The sequence below is a fragment of the Mytilus edulis genome, chromosome 9, assembly GCF_963676685.1.
Source record: "Mytilus edulis chromosome 9, xbMytEdul2.2, whole genome shotgun sequence".
NCBI classification, from domain to species: Eukaryota; Metazoa; Mollusca; class Bivalvia; order Mytilida; family Mytilidae; genus Mytilus; species Mytilus edulis.
The window spans coordinates 83,027,065-83,035,392 of NC_092352.1; positions in this window are offsets into that span (position 1 = coordinate 83,027,065).

Sequence of the window (8,328 nt, forward strand, 5' to 3'; positions counted from 1 at the left end):
ACAAGAAACTAAAATTAAAATAATACAAGACTAACAAAGGCCAGAGGCTCCTGACTTGGGACAGGCGCAAAAATGCGGCGGGGTTAAACATGTTTGTGAGATATCAACCCTCCCCCTATACCTCTAACCAATGTAGAAAAGTAAACGCATAACAATACGCACATTAAAATTCAGTTCAAGAGAAGTCCGAGTCTGATGTCAGAAGATGTAACCAAAGAAAATAAACAAAATGACAATAATACATAAATAACAACAGAATACTAGCAGTTAACTGACATGCCAGAAGACTATTTAGCGACATGAAAACTTCTCGTACCGCATGAGGATGACACATATCAAATGAACAATTATGTGTGGGACTTAGTTTTAAGAAATGATGTCAACACTATGAAAATATTTTTAGTAAGCTGAAATATATATTTATTTTTTACATGTTTATGTCTTGTAAGTTATTTTATTTCTGTCCCATTTTTCAACATTAGTGTCTCGAAAGGTGAAATGTTAACTGAATGGTTAATTTAAATTAATTATGAAAATTGTTAAAATTAAATAAATAAAAGTAATTATTGCCCAGTTACAAACACTACCAGGGGATAATCCATAATAACCCCCAACTTTAGCCTGGTAAACTTGTTGTCTCCTTGTGAAATATAAAACATATTAAAAATGATTTCCTGCTTAAGTCTTTTATTGATATAAAGTCAAAACCTTCTTGCTTTTCACTAGACAACCATGTCCTGTCAGGTTTAATTCTTATATATGTAGATGAAAAATAAAAGTGTCCCAAAACATTAACATGGCAGCAATTGCTTTTACAGCCTTTAAGGCTTTGATTTTTTTTACAGAAGAGTGTCCACCATGCACTTGCACTGCACTATAATAATAGTAGAATAGAATTAACATATATACAAATAGATGAAAATGATATTTATCGGTCGTCCAACTGTCTATATCAATCTGCTCAGCTCTTAATAAAACTCCATATCACGGCTTTGTGACGTCAAATACGTTGACCTGGCCTTAATAACTTTGACCCGGACATATCAGCGACGTCATAGTGTTTGAACCGACGTTGATAAGTTTGACCCGAACTTATCAAGTCAACTTCCGGTTGCTGGTGAAACTAAGACAATACTTCCAAAAGACGCAAATGCAGCCCGATAAATCGATTATCAGGTTATCGGCATATCAATATTGTAAAATATCAGCTACTCGACATAATATGAAGGCTTTTTGATCTCGTTCGCTGCGCTTAACCGACAAAAAGCTTAATATTATGTCTCGCAGCTGATATTTTACGATATCAACATGCAGACAACCTGATAATCGGTACATACATGCAATCGTAATATTAATAATATATATAACAACAAACCAGTGTATTCTCTACGACTATTATTATACAAGTATAATAGTCCAAGGTATACTGATTTCTTGCACTACAATATAATAGTTATTACAGTGATGTTGAATTTCCTGTCATTTATTCATCATCCAAGCACGAACTTGTATCAGAAAAAAATATCTCTGTAAATTAACCCAAGTTTCAGGTATAGAGATGTGATCTGTTTCTGTGACATGTGCTTTTGTCCATCCACAAGAACCTGCGGTCATCCGATGTTCAGTACTTCAGTACTTTGATTCTATATTTTGCCACGAGAAGTCAAGGCATGCAATCAACAATTAACCAAAGTCGTCGATCCTCATATGCACATATTATACATTTATAATTGGTCTAGCGTTAGTCTATATAGTCGAAAAAGACAACACGTCCGGATATTGCGGACATTATTCAGCACACGTCGTCATAACACTCACTAGATTGACTAGAAGTTCTGACACAGTTGGAAATTCTATATTTCTTCATACCTGATGTCAATAAAATAAAATGATGTTAACCATCTCTTAAAAACAACTTAATTACATAGATCTAACAGTTGTTACTAATGTTTGTTTGAAATTGATCCGATCTTTCATTTAAGTCATCTAGCATTAAATTTACAAAGATCTATTATATTATGTCATGAATTTCGATTTAAAATACTTGTGATTATATGGTTCATGATTGTTTTTGTTTACTTTAATATGAAAATGACGTTACTTTATTGAAAAACAAGTTGCTTTGGATACCAAAGTAAACAAACATTCGAACAAACTAACAAACAAGCAAACAAATGTCACTGACTAAATGTTCGCAGTTACATATTAATGTCAGTACAAATGTACTCACAGTTACAAACAGTCATGTATAAAATAAATTTAAAAACAACAAATTAATGATTTGTCGTCATCTTTGGACTTGTATATGTTATAAGCTATTTAGCATACTTGATCTTACTCTTATCAATCAAAAAGGAAAAGATGAAAAGAAAGTCAACCATCAGTCACTTTTTTAAATAATCTATTTTTAAAACTGCATGCGGTCATTAACTTCATTGTGGTTTATGAGATATGAAATTGATATGTGTGTTTTTTTTTACCTTGGAGTTGATATTCGTTATGAAAAATACACTGATGATTTCTTTTACCACACAGTTCGTAGGTTAGCAGGTGCACGTGAAAGCACTATGCTTTCTGTAATTCTCTAGTTCGCTGGTATGACGGGCCTTTCCTGACACGAGGCGGTTCGTTTTTGGTATAAATGTATAAATAATCCGTCACTTGCATTCAAAATAGAAAGATGACCCTTATTCAGGGACGTCAACTCTCAAATCCTTAACTATATAACAAAGTGAACATGTAACTATTGGTCACCGTATTAATGTATTACAAATTACCAACACCCATAATGTATAACTAAAATGTAGCTAGAAAAAAAGGGACCAAAGATGGCTTCAGTTGAAAAATTCATAAGAGAAAATCAACTCTTAGGACTTATATAGGCTGAAAAAATGAAGGAAATTAATGTATAGCAAATTAAATAGCAACCACTGAAATAAGGATTCGTTGTTGTTTTCATTCTTCTTCCAGCTGGTAAGGAACCGGATTCAAAACTGAATGTGATTGCGGAGTGTCGGGCAACACAGAAAGTTCTCTATTGGCGTTTTGATTATAAACGTCGCGTCTTGTTGAAGTCTTTTGGTTTTATATAGTGCTTTATATACTGTTGTTTACCTCACCGGTTTTCGTATTTTGCAATGATTTTGTCAACTCCTCTGACGTATACATTTTGATCTCTTATTTGATATCTTGTTCGGCCTCTTTTTTCAGCAGTAATAGTAAACATTTCATGTACTAGTACATATAAGTATAACATGAAAAACACGACTATTTGACATTGTGGCAACTAAAACGGTAAACAACGAACAAGTAAACAACTCAATTATAGAGATATGTCAGTGAAATTCAAGAATGTCATTTTAATTCTCTTTGTTTATAAACGTCACAAGGAGAAACAATTGAAATACTTATTTTAAGTTCAAATGCATTTAAACATGTATGTAACCAAGTGGGAACAAGAAAACGAAGACAAAACTACCAAAAAAAGGTTATTCGTAAACGTCAATGTATATGCATGAAATATTTGCCGCTGGGAGTTAAAAATAATTACTGATAATACAAAACAGCCTCATATATCGATAATATCAATACAAAACATATATATATACTTCAAATAAATATTAATTACTATTATAAATAAAAACACTAATGTTATTAAATTATTACATGGTTACGTATCCGGTAAGGACGTAATTTACAAGCTTAATGTAATAGCTCATAACAACAATGTTATGTTGTTACAAAATAACAATTACCAACAGCTTTTACAATAAATATCGGTAACCCAGTGCGAGTTTATCCATTTAATTTGTATTGATTTCCTGTTTTTCAGTTCAAGGATAAGGGCAAGGTCGTTGATGTTTACAAACATTCAATGTTTATATATCTTGGAAGTTCGAAAGTGCAGAGTTAAAATATAAAGAAATAAGAATTATAAATACCGCACCGGAAGAAAAGGAAAAGATGAAATGAAATTTTAAGAATGAAATAGCAAAATATACAGTAATAATAAATGTGTATTTTAGAAAATCAAAAGAAATACGATCAGTAGTTTTTACGTATGATACATGTACCATATTCTGTCCGCAGTATTTTTGATAACTGAAAATCTATCAAATTATGATGCTTGAGCCTCCTTGATGTATTTTTTTACATTCTGCTTCATGACATTTTATGTTTTGATCACCACCAAATCCTTCTGTTCAAATTCTAATTAATATCAGTAGTGTTTGGTTAGGAATTAAGAGTTAGACCGAATAACGGTCAATTTGTGTTATGTAAGTCTTCATAGAAAAGTTATTTTAAAATTAAAACAACACTTTGTATGTGTCCGAACAGCTTTTCAGTGATTTAATGTACAACAACAACAACAAGAACAACAACAACAACAACAACAACAACAACAACAACAACAACAACAACAACAACACTGTAACTGTATTCAGGAACGCTCAAAGCCGAATACTTTAAACAATAAGAATAGTTTGAAGAGCAATATGAACAAAAAGGACTTAAAAATATATGTAAAGGAAAAATCTATCAATTTCGGCGTTTTGCATTTGCGCCAATCTGCATTTCATTTGCGCCGATTTTTTCTTTCATTTGCGCCAATTTTTTTTTTCATTTGCGCCGATTTTTTTACAGGTAAATTACAGGTAATTACAGGTGAATAGATATAATAAGATGTGTTATGAGTCTTCATCCTAGTCGTTAAAGGCGCACTAGATACATCTTCAGACTTTTTCCTTGGCCGTACCCGTAGTTCTTAAGCCTCGGTCTTTCGATCAACAGCACATGAGTATGTTCTTTCTGTGTTTTGACAATAGTCTTCACATCAGAATCCGTTGTGTCTCTGGCTTTACACGATTTGGTGGTACATCGGTAAGATATGTTATTTTTCAGGACACTCGCCTTCCGATATGTATGGCCGTCGATGATAAAAAAAAAGAAAAGAATTGACTCCTCGGCCCGTTTAAGTGAACAATATGTCCATCGTGTTACAACGAAATTCCAGAACAATATGAATCAAAATAAACTTTAAAATGGTTTACTTTTATTAATAGTTACTTGGATGTAGAATTAACTCATTGGCACTCCTACCACATCATACTATATCTATTTAACATAAGTGAACAACGTTGATAACCAGATTAACCAATATACCATCAAATTATAGTTCATGTAAAAGCATTAAATTTTACCTGTAAAACCAATTAGGAGAAATTATAAAATCGGCGCAAATGAAAAAATGAAATCGGCGCAAATGAAAGAATGAAAATTTTCAAAATCGGCGCAAATGTCATACGCCCATCAATTTTACCCGAGTTTGCTATAAATGATGTCTGGACCGATGGACTGATGATACACCTGCAGCGGTATCTAACCAGCGCTGTAACAATTTTAAAAACATCGCAGAATAAATTACATATGTTTAAAACGCTTTCCTGGCCTTTCCTTCATCGGGTACGATCAAAGAGGAATACAAAAGTATATTTATAAACAAACATTTTGTTTTTAAACTTATCCCATGGCTTTATGCAAAATCTGGAAATAATTTCTGAATTTTTGTTCAAGTATTTAAATCAAAGAGCTGATAGCTCTGAAGTGGAAGAAGGTGAATAAAAGGTAACTTGAATTACCATAAAAGCAGCCCCACTAACCCAGGCTGCTTTGTTCCATTATCGTTATAATGTATTTTTTTTCTTCAAACAAGAAAAGGTCATAAGTACATGGATTTCCCATCCGTACAATCATTTTCTATGTTCAGTTGACTATGAAAATTAGGTAAAATCTTTAATTTGGCAGTAAAATTAAGAAGATCATATCATAAGGAACACATGTGTACTAAGTTTCAAGTTGATTGGATTCTAACTTCATCAAAAACTACCTCGACCCTAAACTTTATAACCAGAAGCAGGACGGACGGACAGACTAGAAAACATATTGCCCACAAATGGAGCTTAAAAAAGTAAGGCTCGTTACATACCCGCCAACTTTTGAAAGTTCCCAATTCCCATATGGGTTTTTCCTGCACAAATTTTTTTTTAAAGGTTACAATTTTTAGCGATGTATTTTGCACGATCTTGATTGTCTAGAAAAAGTGTCATATTTGTATGATTAACTTACATGCCTTTTTCTTAAGTCTGTTTGCATGATTCTAGTTTTAATTCGGTAGAAAAAATATACATGAAGCTAGCAGACCAGGGTTTATTTTCCAGAGTAAGAATATTAGATGCTTGTTGAAATTTCCAATTTTAAATTATGCACAAAGATGGACCTTTAACAGGTTGGGAACAACACTCCAAATGAGATTAACCTAACTGGAAGATCAGTATAACCCACTGTAAAAAATGAGCACCAAAAAAGTCATTTATATTCATATTATTTGATGAAACTTTACCCCAAGAACTATGCATCTATAAAGTACTGAATAGTCAAAACATGTCAAAAGAATTTTCTGTTGTTTCTAAACTTATATCTTTTTTAATAATTTGACCCCTCATTTAGAAAAGTTGTTCCAAATATGAATTTTTCCACTTTTGAGTTTAATAAAAATCTTCAAAATGTACTTTATTTTTTTTCAACAGTAAAATGACCCCTTGTTTTAGGGACAGTCCCTCATTTAAGGGACACCACTCATAATTGGGGTGGGGGTGGGGTGGGGGGTCCCAACCTAAATACAAAAATAAAATATGTTACAACCAGTATTATGTCAATAAATTGTCAATAAATTAGTGAAAAAATACTATTTACTATCGTTATCATGTTTTTGGTAGTACAGTAGACTCCGGTCAATGGGATACCCAGATTGTCAGCTAAAAATATCTGAGTACCCGATATATTCAATAAGACGATGAATGTATATTCATTAAATATTCTACAATAATGAGTAGATCTATTGCTTAATATGTGAAAGGGCTGGAGGATTGATGGAGTGATTTTTATCAATAACATCACCACGATGTTTGTGAAATAAAATTATCAGCTGATTATGTAGCTAATGAATAAATTTGTTTCCACTTGCTGTTTTTAAATCCTATATTTATTAAAATCAATTAAATGTCCTGAAGTATTTATGTAAATTATTATCTTCCATCCATAGTTTGTCTTTACTTGTTTAGTAAACAAATTATTAACATTTTCACACAGGTAAACTAATTTGGCTATAAATAGATTAAAGCATGTCTGTGTAGAATCTCTTATCAAAAATCGTAATTGTTATAATTTTATTTCTTTAAATAATCAAATTTAAATTTATGAAAATATTCATGATTGATAAAATAGTATTGCTTGAAGTTTACGCTTTCAGAGACTATTTATGTTTAGGTCATGGTTCTTCACATAGTTGTAAACAAACCAATATGGCCGACACACGTGATTACCTTTGCACATGTGAAAAAAATATTTCTGACAAAAGTCAGATTTCTCTTGTCAAAAGGAATTTATATTTACATTGCAATACATTCTTCAGAAGGAGGTACATTGAGTTTCAATTATATTTCTTTTTCTATGAGCTTAGATTTTAATCACATTCTCCAAACAGCAACGTATTGCTCTTGTCAACTGAGTCTTGAATAATTTTATAAATTGATTCAAACCATTTGGAGTCGAAGGGCATCTAATTCACATGACAAAGGAAAACAATGAATTAAGACAACAATTTAATAAGAAATATATCCTTTTTATTTACAAAAATACAAAATCTTCTTGTCTGCAGGATTGCAAATTCGTAACTTCAAGGGCGAACTTGTAAACAGGGCGAGTTGTCCCGATACCAAATTCACGCATGCGTAATACAAATATCTACAGTTAAAACATCCTGTGACAAGTAAACAAATAACGTTCATGTGGATGAGATGAAATCTGATAATTTACATAAATAAAAGGGTCATATTTACGATAGTGATTGTTTTTCAATCCTAATTTACAAATTAAATGATTCAGATGCCTAATCATGTGTAAAAATCGGTGTCAGGAATCTTAAGTTGTTATGAAATTGTAATACACGAAACGAATGCGGCATACGGAGGCTCAATGCCAAAGGTCAGCCCCTTAAGTCTTCAGAAAACTTGACGTCTTCTTCCACTAAAAATTGTCCCTTTAGTTTATAGATGTTAAAGTAAATAAAAGGTTAATCGAGTGTATGATTTGACCGTGACAGCAGCTGGTCAGGTGTTCTATTCATAATTCTAAACAACATGATTTAAATATGAATGGAGATGATCTTGGTCAAGGATCTTTCTGGAGTATGCAAGTGAATGGTACAATCTGTTACTGACAATTGAATGAATGATATAGCGGTAATGAATGAGGGACGGAAGGAGGGGA